The sequence below is a fragment of the Pleurodeles waltl genome, chromosome 9, assembly GCF_031143425.1.
Source record: "Pleurodeles waltl isolate 20211129_DDA chromosome 9, aPleWal1.hap1.20221129, whole genome shotgun sequence".
Taxonomy (NCBI): domain Eukaryota; kingdom Metazoa; phylum Chordata; class Amphibia; order Caudata; family Salamandridae; genus Pleurodeles; species Pleurodeles waltl.
In genome coordinates this window covers 901774562-901793464 of record NC_090448.1, presented here as the reverse complement: position 1 = coordinate 901793464, position 18903 = coordinate 901774562, and the positions used below count along the sequence as shown (strand labels likewise).

At 47.2% G+C, this 18903-nt stretch overlaps 1 protein-coding gene across 3 annotated transcripts in view; it reads left to right on the top strand.

Moving 5' to 3' along the window:
• Positions 1-18903, top strand: part of DICER1 (dicer 1, ribonuclease III) — an 848581-nt gene that overhangs the window by 154673 nt on the left and 675005 nt on the right. The gene's annotated exons all lie outside the window — the stretch shown is intronic.

The following is an 18903-nucleotide window of genomic DNA, read 5'->3' as shown; positions in this document are numbered from 1 at the left end:
ACTGGCCAGTCAGGACAGCCCCTTAGGTGTCCTGAGCTGAAGTGATTCTAACTTTTAGAAATCATCCATCTTGCAGATGGAGGATTCCCCAATAGGATTAGGGATGTGACCTATTAGGGATGGAGGCACAAAGAGGGTGTACCCACCCTCAGGGCTAACGCTCCGAGACCGAAGAGCCAGAAGGTTGCAGATGGCGTCCACGCCGACAGGACAACAACGGTTCGAGGAAGAGGGAGAAGAAGAAACATTCTCCATCCACGAATCCGATTCCGAAGAATTCAACGTCGAAGAAACCGTGAGTAAGACGTCGAAACAAGCATCACACAGAAAAACAGACAAAGCCCAGGGGACGCCACTGCCGACAGGCCATGGCTCAACCCATAAAGTAGGTGACCACCCATCGGCACCGAAAAAGGGTGAGCTGGTGCCGAGATCGTCCGACTCAGGTCGAGACACAGGCACGCGGCAATCTCGGGACCGAGATACTGCCGCAGAAAAGGGTCGACACCGAGACAGTGGCACCGAAGCTGCTCGGCACAGGGATAGCGGCACCGAAGATGGTCGACGCCAAGAAGGTACGACACCGAAAAAGAGGAAAATCTCTTCGGAGCCGAAAACAACAAAAGACACTGTTTCGGGGCCAAAACGCCCAACAACCGAACCGAAAGCCAGTTCCTACTCAAAGGAACAATCACTGTCCTCCCAACTTCAAAAACACAGGTTTGAGGAGGAATTACAAACAACAGCTGTAGATCACACGCAAAAGCGGACCTTTATACAAAGTGGTACAGGGAAGATCAGCACCCTTCCCCCAATCAGAAGAAAAAGGAAACTAGATTTCCAACAACAAGAAACAACACCACAAGCAAAAGTGGTGAAGAAGGTAACTCCACCACCCTCTCCACCACCGGCAACTCCTATATCACCGGCACAGACTCCGTCACAATCACCAGCTCATACCACCATGAGCCAAGATGACCAGGACGCATGGGATCTCTATGACGCCCCAGTATCGGACAATAGCCCTGAGTCGTACCCCACTAAGCCCTCACCACCTGAGGACAGTACAGCGTATGCTCAGGTGGTAGCTAGGGCAGCAGAGTTTCATAACGTATTGCTACATTCAGAGCCTATCGAGGATGACTTCCTTTTTATCACCCTGTCCTCCACCCATAGCAATTATCAAAGCCTTCCTATGCTCCCTGGAATGCTAAGGCACGCTAAACAAATCTTTAAGGCGCCAGTTAAAAGCAGAGCTATAACCCCAAGGGTGGAGAAGAAATACAAGGCACCACCCACAGACCCTGCTTTTATTACATCAAAACTGACACCAGATTCAGTTGTCGTAGGAGCAGCTCGTAAAAGAGCCAACTCGCACACATCAGGCGACGCACCACCTCCAGACAAGGAGAGCCGAAAGTTTGATGCAGCCGGGAAAAGGGTTACAGTACAAGCTGCAAATCAGTGGCGCATCGCCAACTCGCAGGCACTCCTAGCGTGATATGACAGAGCCCATTGGGACGAGATGCAGCATCTCATCGAGCACCTCCCCAAAGAATTCCAAAAACGGGCAAAACAAGTGGTTGAAGAGGGACAAAACATATCCAACAACCAAATCCGTTCTTCTATGGATGCAGCAGATACAGCTGCAAGAACTATAACTACTGCTGTAACGATAAGGAGGCACGCATGGCTGCGCACATCCGGCTTCAAACCTGAGATACAACAGGCAGTGCTCAATATGCCGTTCAGTGAACAACAATTGTTTGGACCAGAAGTGGACACTGCAATTGAAAAATTAAAGAAAGACACTGACACAGCTAAAGCCATGGGCGCACTCTATTCCCCGCAGGGCAGAGGCACATTTGGCACATTTCGCAAAACTACTTTCAGAGGAGGGTTTCGAGGTCAAGCCACACAAGCCAGCACCTCACAAACAACACCGTCTACCTACCAGGGACAGTATCAAAGGGGAGGCTTTCGGGGCCAATACAGAGGGGGCCAATTCCCAAGAAACCAGGGAAAATTTCAAGGGCCCAAAACCCCTCAAAACAAGCAGTGACTCACAAGTCACTCAACCCCTTCACACAACACCAGTGGGGGGAAGACTAAGCCAGTTCTACAAATCTTGGGAGGAGATAACAACAGACACTTGGGTCTTAGCAATTATCCAACATGGTTATTGCATAGAATTTCTCCAACTCCCTCCAAACGTCCCACCAAAAAAACACAAGATGTGCAAACAGCATATAGACCTTCTAGGACTAGAAGTTCAAGCATTACTGCAAAAAGACGCAATAGAATTAGTACCAAAAACACAAAAGAACACAGGAGTTTACTCACTGTACTTTCTAATACCGAAAAAGGACAAAAGTCTGAGACCAATATTGGATCTCAGAACACTAAACACCTACATCAAATCAGACCACTTTCACATGGTCACGTTACAAGACGTAATACCACTACTGAAACAGCAAGACTACATGACAACGTTAGATCTAAAAGACGCGTATTTCCATATACCGATACATCCCTCGCACAGGAAATACCTAAGGTTCGTATTCGAAGGAATACATTACCAATTCAAAGTGTTGCCATTCGGAATAACGACAGCACCAAGAGTCTTTACAAAATGTCTAGCAGTAGTAGCTGCACATATCAGGAGGCAGCAAATACACGTGTTCCCGTACCTAGACGATTGGTTAATCAAAACCAACTCGCTAACAAAGTGTTTACACCACACAGATTATGTTATACAAACCCTTTTCAAACTGGGCTTCTCCATCAACTATGCAAAGTCACACCTTTTGCCGTGTCAAACACAGCAATACTTAGGAGCCACAATCAACACAACAAAAGGGGTAGCCACTCCAAGTCCACAAAGGGTTCAAAATTTTCACAAGGTGATACAAGCTATGTATCCAACACAAAAGATACACGCAAAGATGGTCTTAAAACTCCTAGGCATGATGTCCTCATGCATAGCCATTGTCCCAAACGCTAGATTGCACATGCAGCCCTTACAACAGTGCCTAGCATCACAATGGTCACATGCACAGGGTCACCTTCTAGATCTGGTGTTGATAGACCGCCAAACATACATCTCGCTTCTATGGTGGAACAGTACAAATTTAAACAAAGGGCGGCCTTTCCAAGACCCAGTGCCACAATACGTGATAACAACAGATGCTTCCATGACAGGGTGGGGAGCACACCTCAATCAACACAGCATCCAGGGACAATGGGCCGTACATCAAAGAAAGTTTCATATAAATCACCTAGAATTGTTGGCAGTATTTCTAGCGTTGAAAGCATTCCAACCAATGATAACCCACAAATACATTCTTGTCAAAACAGACAACATGACGACAATGTATTATTTAAACAAACAGGGGGAACACACTCGACACAGTTGTGTCTCCTCACACAAAAAATATGGCATTGGGCAATTCACAACCACGTTCGCCTAATAGCACAGTTTATTCCAGGGATCCAGAACCAGCTAGCAGACAATCTCTCTCGGGATCACCAACAGGTCCACGAATGGGAAATTCACCCCCAAATCCTGAACACTTACTGCCAAATTTGGGGAACACCTCAAATAGATCTATTTGCAACAAAAGAAAACGCAAAATGCCAAAACTTCGCATCCAGGTACCCACACCGGCAATCTCAAGGCAATGCTCTATGGATGAATTGGTCAGGGATATTTGCGTACGCTTTTCCCCCTATCCCTCTCCTTCCATATCTAGTAAACAGATTGAGTCAAAACAAACTCAAACTCATACTAATAGCACCAACATGGGCAAGACAACCTTGGTATACCACACTACTAGACCTGTCAGTACTACCTCATGTCAAACTACCCAACAGGCCGGATCTGTTAACACAACACAAACAACAGATCAGGCATCCAAACCCAGCATCCCTGAATCTAGCAATTTGGCTCCTGAAATCCTAGAATTTGGACACTTGAACCTCACACAAGAATGTATGGAGGTCATAAAACAAGCTAGAAGGCCATCCACTACACACTGCTATGCAAGTAAATGGAAAAGATTTGTTTGTTACTGCCATAATAATCAAGTCCAACCATTGCATGCATCTCCAAAAGATGTAGTAAATATCCTACTACATCTACAAAAAGCAAATCTAGCTTTTAATTCCATAAAAATACATCTCGCAGCAATATCTGCTTACCTGCAGATTACTCATTCAACTTCCCTATTTAGAATACCGGTCATTAAAGCGTTTATGGAGGGCCTAAAGAGAATAATACCACCAAGGACACCACCTGTTCCTTTATGGAACCTCAACATTGTCTTGACAAGGCTCATGGGTCCACCTTTCGAACCCATGCATTCTTGTGAAATGCAATACTTAACGTGGAAAGTTGCATTTCTCATTGCCATTACATCTCTAAGAAGAGTAAGTGAAATTCAGGCATTTACTATACAAGAACCATTTATTCAAATACACAAAAATAAGGTAGTTCTAAGAACCAACCCAAAATTCTTACCAAAGGTCATCTCACTGTTCCACTTAAATCAAACAGTAGAATTGCCAGTGTTCTTTCCACAGCCAGACTCAATAGCTGAAAGAGCACTACATACATTAGACATCAAAAGAGCACTAATGTACTACATTGACCGAACAAAACTAATTAGGAAAACAAAACAACTATTTATTGCATTTCAAAAACCTCATACAGGAAATCCAATATCAAAACAAGGTATAGCTAGATGGATAGTTAGGTGCATCCAAACCTGCTATCTTAAAGCAAACAGACAGCTGCCTATTACACCAAAGGCACACTCAACCAGAAAGAAAGGTGCTACCATGGCCTTTCTAGGAAATATTCCAATGAACGAAATATGTAAGGCAGCAACATGGTCTATGCCTCACACATTTACTAAGCCCTACTGTGTAGACGTGTTATCTGCACAACAAGCCACAGTAGGTCAAGCTGTACTAAGAACTTTATTTCAAACTACTTCCACTCCTACAGGCTGAACCACCGCTTTTGGGGAGATAACTGCTTACTAGTCTATGCACAGCATGTGTATCTGCAGCTACACATGCCACCGAACGGAAAATGTCACTTACCCAGTGTACATCTGTTCGTGGCATTAGTCGCAGATTCACATGCGCCCACCCGCCTCCCCGGGAGCCTGTAGCCGTTTGGAAGTAATATTCAACATTTGTACATTTGTAAATATATTACTTTAACCTTCATTTTGTACATACTTAGTCATTCCATTGCATGGGCACTATTACTAACATACACAACTCCTACCTCACCCTCTGCGGGGAAAACAATCTAACAATGGAGTCGACGCCCATGCGCAATGGAACCAAAGTAGGAGGAGTCCCTCAGTCTCGTGACTCGAAAAGACTTCTTCGAAGAAAAACAACTTGTAACACTCCGACCCAACACCAGACGGCGGACTATGCACAGCATGTGAATCTGCAGCGACTAATGCCATGAACAGATGTACACTGGGTAAGTGACATTTTCCTTTCCCTTCATAGCATTTCCAGAGGCTCTGGGAGGCTACCCCTATCATGCCTGTGACACCTATTTCCAAAGGGAGAGGGTGTAACACCCCTCTCCCAAAGGAAATAATTTGTTCTGCCTTCCTGGGCTTGAGTTCCTCAAGCAACAGGAGGGCAGAAACCTGTCTGTGAGGTGGCAGCAGCTGGGGATGCCTGGAAAACCTCAGAAGGCTGGTATGACAGTACTGGGGGTCCACTGTGGAGCCCCCAGAGTGCATGGAATTGTAAAACCAGTATTGGGGTACAATTCCCAGATGTTTGCCACCTTACATGGCCATATTCAGAGTTAGCATTGTGAAGCTGGACATAGGTATTGACCTATGTCCAGTGCACGCGTAAATTGGCGTCCCCACACTCACGAAGTCTGAGAAAATGGTCCTGGATGATGTAGGGGCACCTCTGCTAGTGCAGGGGTCTCCTCACACACAGGTTCTTTGCCTTCAGGGTTGGAAGGCCTGACATATATGTGACTTATAAGTGACCTGGTGCAGTGTAAATGGCTGTGAAATGGTACTTGCACCATTTCACACAGGCTGCAGAGGCAGTCCTGTAGAAGCCTTTGCATGGGCTCCCTATGGGTGGCAAAAGTAATGCTGCAGCCTATAGGTATCCCCTGGAACCTCAATGCCCTAGGTACCCAAGTACCATATACTAGGGACTTATAAGGGGCCACCAGTATGTCAGTTTGGGATGAAATACTGGGTTACCAGTATGTAGTGACAAATTTGAGAAGAGCGATAGCATAAGCACTGGGGTCCTGGTTAGCAGGACTCTAGTGACACAGTTAAACACACTGACTTCAGGCAGACATTGGGGGTAACATGCCAAAAAGAGGGTACTTTCCTACACTAGTTTTATTTGTGTTACCTAACCACCTGTAGGGCTATATGAGGGTTACTGGGGCGCCCTTAAAGATTTCAAGGTATGTGTTCTTGCTTATTCTCGGTGACTGCCAGGGCACACGATTCTTCAGGAGCAGCTGCGGGGGCGCCACGCTTTTTAGGGATCAGGCACATCTTGTGCTGCATGTTTTCATGTGGCTGCAAAGATGGCGGTCCCATTGCAAACCTCTTGCACTCCATGCCCTTGTTATTCTTGTTTTCTTTTTGAAGCATCCAGGACTACTACTGTATTAAAGAGAAAGCAGGCAACTTCTAGTTCAGCAGAGCCTCAAGTGATTGCAAGAGGTTGTCAAATAGAACAAAAAAATCCCCTTTTCTAGGTAAATAGACATGCAAAATGTGGCTGTGGCTTCAAAATCTTTGACCAGTATCAAACATTGTCATTCACTCATGTGAGACCTATTGGTATTGCAATTGCTTGTTTGATTTCTTGTGCATTGAGATATCATCAAAGAAGACTGGTTTCAAGCCCTGCAACTGCTGTCACCCCATGATGTCGGTGACAGATCCAGAACTGGTGTTTGTGGTGCTTGGAGCACGACCACAACTTGAAGTTGTGCTCTGACTGTCAGGCCGTGACCTCGAAGGCTTTGAGGAAGTGGTCCCTAAAGATGCTTGCAGCCTGGCGTCCGGCTCCGCTTTGCTCCCGGTCTTGGTCAAGAGCAATGTCCCAAGAATGTCTGCAGAGCCATCACCACTCTACCTCGTCCTATTCTAAATCTTTGGGTCATTCAGGTAAGCAAAAGAAGTTGTCATAGAAGCACACAAATTCTTCGACTTCATCCTGTCGGTCTGACGGTGTGACCCTGGAGAAGGAGTGTTCTCGCTCTAGGCCTCCGTCTTAGGAGCCTGTTTCAGGGTTGGCTATTCACATCCCCGAGTTTGCGGGAGCAACTTCTGCCCAACTAACCCCTTCCATGCAGAGGACGTAAAGGTTACGTCCTTGGCTTTGTTTGTCATGTACCAATGACGTAACCATTATGCCCTGGCACTAACCTGGGTGGGGGGGAGAGGAGGAGGGGGGGGGGGAGGAAGAGGGGGGGTGGGGAGGAAGAGGGGGGGTGGGGGGGTGGGGAGGAGGAGTGGGGGGGTGGGGGTGGAGGAGGAGTGGGGGAGTGGGGGGAGGAGGAGGGGGTTGGGGGTGGGGAGGGGGGGAGTGGGGGTGAGGGGGGATGTGGGGGGGAGGGGAGTGCTAGCGCTCCCCACGTGGGCTTCCCCCACCAAACCCCCCTTCCTATTTGTTAGGCCCATTTGACCCCAAGGGGGGGCACATACCACTAGGCCCCAGGGATTATTTTGTGTGTATGTTTTTTTTTGGGGGGGGGGTGGCCCCTTGGGCAAGGGTTGCTCACCTTTTGGGGGGGGGGCATTTATTTTGGCTGTTTCTGCCCCCTGTGGGGTAGATAGGCCTCTTTGTTAGGCGGATGTGCCCCCGTGTGGGGAAGAAAGCCCACTCGACACCAGGGAGGATTTTATTTATTTTTCATATATATAAAAGGGTGGGGGTATGGCTATGCCCCCTACCAGGGAAAAAGTCTGTCTCACACCCTGGGGAGCAGATGGGGTAATTACCCCTGATCTTACCCTCGGGGGCAGAATTCCTACTAGATGCCAGAGAATTCATGAAAAGAATAGAGCGGTGGGGGCCACCAACCTGTGTGAGCATGGTTATGCCTCCCCACCCCAGCTGAAGGGGGTAACAGTCTTTCAGCCCCCTCTAGAAATTAAAACATTTCTTCCCAATGGCAAACAAGAGGACAATTTGGCTCTTTTGGGTTTTGATTTTACATATGGGCCAAGAGAGCTTGGTTAACTTGGAATATTGTTCTACTTGCAATGGTGAGCGGCTTCTCTGGACTTTGGTGCACTGTCATATGGAATAACCTATCAGACACATCTGAAAACCAAACATCTGGGTGAATCCAGGATGGTGTGTTTCACATGCAACCCACACCATTTTCTTACCCACAATCCAATGCAAACCGCCAACTTTGCCTGAAATCTCGCATTTTCTCTACATTTCTGTGATGGGACTATTCTATAATGGAACCTTCTGGAATTTGCGGGAATTCACAAAATTCCTACCATCCAGCATTGTCGCATCGGTACCGATAAAAATTCTGCCCCACTTGTGTGGGTACCCAAAGCAGAGTCAGCCTAAAAACGTTTAGAAAAAAATGCCCTTTAAGACCCACTTTAGTTCCCCTCAATTTCTTCCTGTTTTTGGCCCTCCCCTGTCACAGGCACTGGCCCACCTACACAAGTGAGGTATAATTTTTATTGGGAGACTTAGGGGAATGCTGGGTGGTGGGGTGGGAAATTTGTGCTGGTGCGGTGATCCTATTCTGAAATGGGAGGAAAATGTGAATTGTTTTGCTAAATTTGAGGTTTGCAGGAGATTCTGGGTAGGAAAACTCTGGGGTCACACCTCTCTGGGCTCCGTCGGTTATCTAGTTTTTAGAAATGTCTGGGTTTGGTAGGTTTCCCTAGATGGCTGTTGAGCCCCAATACCAAAACGCAGTTGCACACCTTACAAAACCGTTACTTTTGTAATAGATAATTTTGATATGTCCACGTTGTATTTTGAGCCCTTCCTTTCCACTGTCACTAGGCCTAGACCTCTTAGGATTTGCGCCAATGGCTTCGACCCTGAGGGGCACCCAGGGATCCGCTTCTGCATCCGGACTGGCGTTGGTCGTACCTTTGCAACCTTTCCAGACGACAGTTCTGGAGTCAACTCTCCTGACGTTGCCTGTGACCGCAGGCAGCGTTGATCCTATACTCATTACAGACTCCAACATAGAGCTGGAGCAGCGTTGCTAGACGCTGATTCCAGTTTCGGCGGGGACCTTATTCCCTAGATGGGATCCTGACCCTTATTCTTATAGGTATGACTTCAGTGAGAGTATAGAGAGGTTTTTGGGCCGTTAGAATTCTACCTTGAACACCCTATGGACTGGGTTTAGGAACTGGGTGAAGCCAGCGGTCTGGGTACCTACCCTGATGCGGATATGCTTTCTCCCCCTGCTGTGACTAAGGAGGAGGGGGCTTAATACTTCATGATGGTGTGGAGAGCAGCTAAGGTCTTCGGACCTCGATCTGCCTTCGCTGGCTGTCAGGACCAGTCACCTGACTGAGGTGCTTCAGCCTGGGGTTCCACATCAGAGCCCTTTTTGCCCTTCAATGAAGCCCTCACTGGTGTCCTGCTGGGGACCTTGTCCAAACCCAGCATAGGGGCTTCTGTTAGTAGTACAATAGCTGCCACCATAGGGCTGCTTCTAACAACTATGCTTTCCTGACCCAACACCCCACCCCGAGAGCTTGGTCATCCAAGCCTCAACGTCCCTTGGCATGTCCCCTTCCGCTCCTCCAGATAGGGAATCAAAGAGGGTGGACCAACTTGGGAAGAAGTTGTTGTAGGAAAGTGCCATCTTTCTACCATAGTTACCCCCCACTTTTTGCCTGATCTCAGTTTGTTTACACTGTAGTTTACTGGGATCTTGCTAACCAGGACCCCAGTGGGTTTGCTCTCCCCTCTAAATTTGGTTGCTTGGTAACATTTTACACCCACATTTAGCATACTGGTGCACTCATGTAAGTCCCTAGTATATATGGTACTTTGGTACCCAGGGCATTGGTACACAGGGTTCTCCATGAGCTGCAGCATGTATTGTGCCATCCATGGGAGCCCATGCAAACTGTGTCTTCAGGCCTGCCATTGCAGTCTGCATGAAATGGTGCATGCACCCTTTCACCACAGATATAAGACTTGCCTTATATCCTGGTCACTGCACTTAGACACTGTAAGTCACCCCCCTGGTAGGCCCTTCAGCCCAAGGGCAGGGTGCATGTCCTTCAATGCGAGGGTACAGTTGCATGAGCAGGGTACCCCTGCAAACCCCAAGCTCCATTTCCTGGGCTTTGTAAGTGCGGGGAAGACATCTTAAGGTATTTAGTGGATACTGGTCAACACAAATGGTCCAACTACAAAATGGCCTCTCTGAAACCTACACGTTTGGCATCAAAATTGTTGGAATCTTGCAACCAGCTAGATTCCAGTGGTAGCTGCATGATCTCCTGTACTCTTGGGGTTCATTAGAGGACCCACCAGTTCTGCCTGTGCAGCCTTATGGGGCCTGGCTGTTAGCCCTCACTGCTGCCAAACCCAGACACTGTTCTGCCCTCCTGCTGGTAAGCCTGGCTCAGGCAGAGGAAGGCAGAACAAATGATTTCCAGCAGGGGAGAGGTGTGACCACCTTCCTCTGTGTATTACGTGTCTAAGGGCTGGAGTGGGGTAGCCTCTGAGCGCCCCCAGACTACTGCTTTGAAAGGCATATTTGGTGCCTTTCTTGCATAATCTGGTTTGCACCAGTTCAGGAATCCCCAATTCCTGCTCTGGCGTGAAACTGCAAAGGACAGGGGAGTGACCATCCCCCTATCCAGCTCCTCCTCTAGGGAGGTGCACACAGCTCTACCAGGTGGCCGGTTGAGTCCAGCATCTTGGAAACAGGATGGACAGAGGCCCCTTGGAGCATCTGAATGGTTATGCCAGGTAGATGATGTCCCTGACCCCCCACTTCAGAGAGTGATCAATCCCTATTTAGGATTAATTGAGGGCTCCCCCGAAAGTGGGTCCTTATATTCGTTGAGCAAGACTCTCCAAGGAACTCTATGCAAGACATCTTCTGCTCCTGACCTCTGCAACTGCTACGGGTCTGCTTTGGAACTGAAACACGTCTGCTTCTGGTGGGAAGGCTCCCATTGCAACATTGTCTCGCCGGATCATTCAAGACTTCTGCAACATCCAAGGCTGTGCATTCTCTAGAGTCACAAGGACTCTGTTTGCACCTGGAAGCACAAAGGAATCTCCCTTGAAGTGAAGGAGTCACTCTCCTGGTTCCAGAGGCACTTCAAGACAGCATTGATCCCCTGGTGGGGTCTGGTGTCCAACTGACATCGAAAGGCTCTGCATCACAGGTGGTGTCTGTGGCCTCCTCTAAGTCCTGCTTGTCTTCTGACTAACTTGGGAGACTGTGGGTCCCTGTTCTTGCCACTAGATTGGAATCCCTGTGCACCATGACTGTTGCTCTTGCCAAGGCTTGTTGACTCTTCCTCCAGGAGATTTTCAGGCGCCAAGAAGCCCCGTCTTCCAGCACTCTGCAACTCGAAGATCTATCCCTGTCGTGCAACATGGGACTTCTGCTTTGTTGTGCCGCTGAGGCCTCCTTGTGACCCCCTGTGTCCATTGTTTGTGGATCACTTTTGGAGTGCTTGAATGTCGTCTTCTGGCTTTCCTGCGTGCTGAGAGCCATCCCTGACTCCCCCCTCCTGTGTAGGTTCTGGGGGACCTTGCTGGTATCCAAAACTTTGCAAATACGTCTTTAACTTCCTCTTGAATTTGCCACTACTTGTTGGTGACCTGGCTGGTCACTGACCCTCCTGCAATCCAGCGACCATTAATGTACAGCTCGTAGGCGACTCCTGGGATCTTCTGAACCTCCTCAACCCCACAGCTAGGAATGTTTCTTCTAGGAGGGTGGACATGCCACCTGCACCACCTGGGTACCTCTAAGTGTGTTGGTCTCTGTCACCTTCCTTTAGCGGTCCTTCATGTCTGGAATCCCACTCTGGGTTCCACTGGCCTGGTCCACTGGTCGTGACAGCAACTCAACAATCCGAGGCTTCCACTGACTAATGAGAGTCCCTCCTGCCCTCTGCATCCGGGTCCCTGGTGTAGGTACTCCTGTCTTTTGTGTATCCTGAGGTAAGGCACTCTTTGTCCTCCCTCTTGTGTGCTGGTTTCTTCAGGGACCACTGGGAAGGGTTGTGAATCCCACGAGCTCCTACCACTACTCCCTGTGTTAGCCTATGGGGCCACTAGGTGGCCACCTGGTCGCTCGAGAGACTTAAAGTACTTACCTCTGGTGTTTATATCTACAGCAGCCCTTAGCTAACTACCACGCTTACCTTGGTCGGGTTTACTATTTCACATTCCGTTTTCTTGGTATATGGTTTGGTCCTTCCATACGGGCCTGCATATTTTATGCTTTTTCTGTGGGTTATTTTGTGTAGATATTGTGTGTATATATCTCCAAAGGGAGATATACCATTGCTAGTCTAGTAGTAGCGCTGTAATAAATGATCCTTTATTTTTGCAAGACTTGTGTGGTTCTTTCTAGTGACTGAGTTACTGACTGACTACTGTGGTATTGCAAGTGCTTTACATTCCTCTTGGATAAGCTTCAGCTGCACGCCTCAGCTACTCCTGTAGATCTTTTGCTATCTGGACGCCTAGTGACTATCACTAAGGGTTACCTGAACTCAGTATAGGGTTCCCCACCATAGATGTACACCATAAACCGAGCCAGCCTCCTACAATGACTCTGAGGCTGCTGGGTCTTATGGCCTCCTGCATCCTGCTAGTGACACGAGCCAGATGGTATATGTGGGCTTAGCAGTGGGACCTGAAGTTATAGTTGGGCCAGCATCAGGGGAATCTCTCCGACATGGTCCAGATCTCAGAAGGGGCTGTGCAAGATCTGCAGTGGTGGCCTTTGAACAGCGATTGGGACAGAGGCAGATCCCTCTCCCTTCCCCAACCCGATGGGACTGTAGTGAGAGATGCGTCACTCCTGGGATGGGGCGGTGCCATGGGAGAGGTGGAGATTAGAGGCGTCTGGTCTCTGGTGGAGTTCAAGCTCCATATCAACCTATTGGATCTCAGGACGATCAAACTAGCATTGAAAGCATTCCCTCTCTCTCTCAAAGGGAAGGTAGTGCAGGTGTTCATGGACAACACCGCTTCTATGTAATACTGCACCAAACAGGGCGGGTGGGGTTGAGTCATGAACCCTTTGTCAAGAGGCTGTCCACCTCGGGACATGGCTGGAACATCAGGGCATATCCCTTGTGGTTCAGCATCTGGTGGGCTTACTGAAAGTTGGAGTGGACAAATTCAGCCGTCAGTGCCTGGTCGATCACAGATTTTGTCTTCACCTGGAAGTAGCTCAAGGTCTCTTTCAGCAGTGGGGAGAGCCATGGTTAGATCTGTTCGCCTCCGCAGAGAATGCACAATATTATCTGTTTTGCGCGTTGGAGTTTTCAAGGCGGCACTCGCAGGACGATGCTTTTTTTCTCGAGTAGAACTCAGGCGTCCTGTACACCTTTCCACCCATACCACTTCTGCTCAGAGTTCCCAAGAAGATCAAGAACGACCCAGCACAAGTCATTCTTGTGTCTCAAGACTTGGGGCTCTTGAACATGTCCATCGATCCTCCGATCAGGCTTCCCTTTCAGGAGGATCTTCTGTCGCAGCTGCGTGGGACTGTTCTCCACCCGAACGTGCCCTATCTCCGCCTTCTTGCGTGGAGATTGAGCGGTGGCAGTTGACAGCTTTTGACCTTACGCCCGTAGTCTGTGATGTTATCTTGGCAGCCAGGTATTTCTCTACCAAAACGTAATATGCCGGTCATTGGAATAAATTTGTGGCATGGTGCACCAACAAGTCTGTTGATCCCCTCTCTGCCCCTCTTTCTGAGTTTCTTTTGTTTGTTCGCTCTTTGGCTTAGCAGGGCTCTGCTCTGGGCACCCTAAAGGGTTATTTGTCTGCCATCTCAGCTTTCCTCCGATTGCCTGACCAACAATCTCTGTTTAAATCTCCCATTGTTGGCCAGTTTTTTTTTTTTTTTTAGGACGTTACGCATCTCTTTCCTCCTTCCCCGTTCATAATGCCCCCATGGGATTTGAACTTGGTTCTTACCTATCTAGTGTGTGCTCCCTTTGAGCTGCTTCACAACTGCCCACTTTGCCTGCTTACTTTGAAAAAAGTCTTCCTTGTATCTATCGCCTCTTCCTGCAGAGTAAGTGAGCTGCAGGCTCTTTCTTCGAAGCCACCTTTTATCTCCATCCACCCTGACAATGTGGTGCTTCTTACTAGGGCTTCTTTTCTGCATAAAGGGGCCACTCCCTTTCATGTAGGCCAGTAAATCACCTTAGCTACCTTTTAAGCATCCCCACATCCTTCTTAGTAAGAGAAGAGACTCCACTGTCTGGACCCAAAAAGGGTGTTGGCATTCTAATTTGATTCTACAAAAGAGTTCAGGGAGGACAATCAACTCTTCGTGGGTTATGTTGGTTGGGTAGTGCAGAAGAGCACCATCTCTGGATGGGTTGTTCTCTGCATTAAAATGTGCTATGCATTGACTAAGAAGCAATCCCCCGAGGGCTTACGCGCTCATTCTACCAGAGCAACAGCTGTAACTACTGCATTCGCACGCAGCGTTCCAGCCCTGGATATCTGCCAGGCAGCAACATGGGCGTCCTTGCACACATTTACTAAATACTTCTGCCTGGACAGTCAGGTCCTAAGAGACAGGTGCTTTGCCTGTTCGGTCCTGCAGAACTTCCTAGTATGATTTTGGTTTGCAGACCTGCCTCCAGGGATGGTATTGCTTGGGTATCTATTCTAAGGTAAGGAATCTGCAACTCAAAGTTTCTATCAGATAAATATGTTACTTCCGTTTGGTAACTCCTTATCTGGTAGAGCCAATGGGCCTCATTGCGAGTTTCACAGAGGGGATTACTCCCTCCCAGAAGTGACGGATATCCCACCCACTGTATTACAAGTTCCATCACATCCTATGGAACTTGTAAAATGGCGGACGGGATATCCGTCACTTTTGGGACTGAGTAATCCCCTCCACCAAACTCGTAATGAGGCCCAATATCTAGTTACAGATTCCTTACCAACCCACCCATCCTCCCCACTCTGCAAACTGATTTCTAGGGACGGGACTTACCTTTCAGGGTCCTAATTCTGACACACCAGAGTCAATGTTCTTCATGGCTTCGTGCTTCTGGCGTGGAAAGTTGTGAAAATAAAATGACGTCAGCGTGTTGGTGTGGCGCCTATATATGACCTGTGGTGTCAAATCCAGCGACCACGACACCAACGATGTGCAGAGTCAACCGACGCCACCTAATGGCGCGCAAGGGTACTTCTTGAAGAAAAATCTCCAGATCCAGACTAATGCCTGGGGGAAATTCTATGATAAGGAATCTGCAACTAGAATGTGTGTCTACCAGATAATTTGTTACCGAAGGTAAGTAACGTATTCATTAATCACCAACATTTCAGTCACACTTCAGCTAAAGCTATTTACTAATTCTAAGTAAAAGTTGTTTATTTTCTCTCGCAGTGAGTGTTCATGCAAAGAAAGTTAAGTACCTTGTAAATACATTATATGGAACATTTAAACGCCAGAGTCTGAACAATATCTTGGTGCATTCATTTTATATGCTATCACTAATTTAAATGGTCCTTTATTTGCTTTGGTGTCTTGAGAGTTTAATGCAGCCCTACCAGGATTTGAACCTGTGGGTCCGCTGTTTACAGTGTTCTCTATAATAGATACCTACTCCTTTGATCAATTCTACCAATGCTGCTAATGCAGCCACTGATACTCTTTTGAAAGCCATTTTACAGTAAGCAGAGCGGATCAAGTACGTGGAAGGACCAAAGCATTCCTATATGTTTAGCATTTCTGTGAATACGTTTGCCCATTAAAATATTAAATTAATCTCTTTCTTGCCCTCTCATATTTGACTTCAGTCCGTAGGGCCTCTGCCAAAGGGTAGGAAAACATTGTGGGAGACTTTGGCCTGATAGGGATGTGTTGCTTAATGTGAGCAAATTATTTAGACTTAATGACTGAAATAACGTCTGTGATGACAAATGCCGAAAAATGGCTAACAGGTTGTTAAGGTAAAGAGGTGATCAAGGTAGAAAAATAGAAGGCATGGGAAAACGAGGGAGGAGCCATGGTGCGAAAAGGGATATCAGAAGTTGATGAAGACGAGGGAGAATGAAGGAAGTTAGAAGTAGAAAGAATAAGGAACAAAAAAAAAGGAGGAGTTTGAACAATAATAGAAATGGAATAACAGAAGAACTAAAACTGAAGAGAGAATCCGTAGAGAAGGAAAGAACATAGAAAGGAGAGAGAAAAGTGCAAAGCAATAATATGGGAAAGAGGATTTTTAGAACAAATAGGAGTAGATAAATGAGATGGTTGGACAATTGGTAAATGTTAGCAAGAAAGAAGGAAAATAGTAAAGGGGCACGGAAGGTACGTGGATAAAAATAATGATGCAAAGGAAAGCAGGGAATCTCAGAGATGTAGGTGAAAAAACTGTAAGAAAATATTAAATCCTGCAGAAATGAAGTTATTGAATGAGAGATAAGAATGTAGTAGGAGAAGAACATGACAGTGAGAAGTGAAGGTTTAGGCAGAGACGAAAATATGCAGAAGATATGTAAACCAAATATACAGATAAGTGATTCGAGATGAGAATGTAGATTAAATGAGCACTGCAAGAGAAGGAGCTGAGTGAACAAGAGCTCTGTTAGTGGAGGTAATAGGAAAGAATAAAGGTATGAAAATGAGAGGAGGAGGAGACAGTGAAATGGGCAAATGCCATAAAGGAGAAAGGTAGAGGTGTGTGAATGGGTTATCAGTGGCAAACTGGAAAACATGTTGAGAAAATAATAATATTCTACACTAAAGGAGAATATAATTTAATAAGACACAGCCGCAGGTTTTATGCTTTATCTTTACTGATAAACTCAGTATAAAGAAGAAAGACTCTAATATACATAGAGAGGCCATAACTTGGAAAAGTACAAAATGGCTAACTCTGTAGTTAAAAGTTGAACAGAACTCCTCCAGTAGAGGTGGTCCTTAATACTTCCATACGTATGCAACACACTGTATTTGCTCCTCCACTTTGCAGCTAAACCTGTTGCTGTCCAACTCGGGCACTCAAGCAGACGGGCATGACTGCTCCCCAGCTCAAGCCAATCCCCTTTATCATTTCTACCTTAGCATTTTTACTGTCTCCATCTAGGCAAAACATTTCAGCTGCATATGTTGGGTCCGTAGTGACCGAAACACAAGAAAAAGATAACCCCTTTAAAAAACTGACCCTGTTATTTTAATTGCACAACATCCTAATTGCAAAAACAAATGAAAATCAGCAGACCATAATTCAACCAAAATAATGTAATAAAAAATGCAAGCATACCACCTTCAAGAAGTCTTGTTTTTAACCAGGGCATTATAATTCTCCTGTTAATAAATATTTAATTGAACTAACAGTTTTCCTCTACCTTTGTGTGGAAAATTGCTGTGTTGTGAGAAACCTAGAGGCTAATTTTATGCTAGTTTACAAATAAGAAACTGTTACACCTCCCTGATTCTCCAAGACCAGTTCACATTTGTGGTTGTATGATGGAATCACACATGCCTCAACAGCGTGGTCTGAACAACGACAGCGTCTTTACCACGCATGCCTTTACAACTAATTTTGTTGTAAAAGCATGTTTGGGAAAAGAATATGCATGGTAAATTCCCCCCTGCCCTGCGCCCTAACACCCGATATCCCAACCCTGCAACCCTGTAATCCACCCCACCACAGCTGTTAAAATTGTCCCTTTCCCCTGCCCTGAGCGCTAAACGCCCCTCTCTCCGAGTCCTGAAACTGACCCCACCCTATCCTTAAAACTACCCTGACCCCCCCGCCCTAAGCTCTGAAACCGACTCCGCTCTGCCTTTAAAACTACCCCTGCCCCTACCCTAACCCCTAAAACCCTGCTCCCTGCTAAAAACTACCAACCCTAGCCCCCCTGCCCTGAGCCCTAAAACTGACCTCACCCCCGAAAACTGCCCCTTCCCCACCCCAAGACTTAAAACCCTATCTCAGTCCTTAGAACTACGCCACCCCCCTCCCTGAGCCCTAAAACTGTGCTCCCTGCCCCATCCAAAAAAAAGAACCCGACCCCTTTCCTCACCCTGAGCCCAAAAATCACCCCACCCCTAAAAATTACCTCCCACCCAAACCTTCCCCAGCTCCCAAAACCCTGCTCCTTGCCCAAAAAAGAAACCGAGCCTCCTCCCTCAAAAAAAACAAACTAAAACAACCCAACCCCCCCTTTTCCCCTCCCCCATCCAGAGTCCTGGCACAGCACCCCACCATAAAAACTACCCCCCTCCCCCAACCCGGACCCAGTCCCTAAAACCCTGCAACTTGCCCAAAAAAACGAACCTGACCTCCCCCTGTCTAAAAAAAAAAAAAAAAAGAAAATAAAATTACCCCTCCCCCAAACCCAGACCCAGGTCCTAAAACCCTGCTCTCAGCCCAAAAGAATAGCTCGACCTCCTCCCCTCACCGTAAATCCACCCTCTACCCCTAAAAACTATTCCCCCCCCCAAACACACACACACACACACACACACACACACACCCCCCCCCAACCCCAGCCCACTTACCCCTCCTGATGCTTCCGGCTCCTGATCCGACCCAGACAGCTCAGCTAGACTGCTCTCTGCCTTAACCACGCCTTTACGTGGTTCAGGCAAGCATGGGTTAACCCGCGTAGAAAGGGCACTCG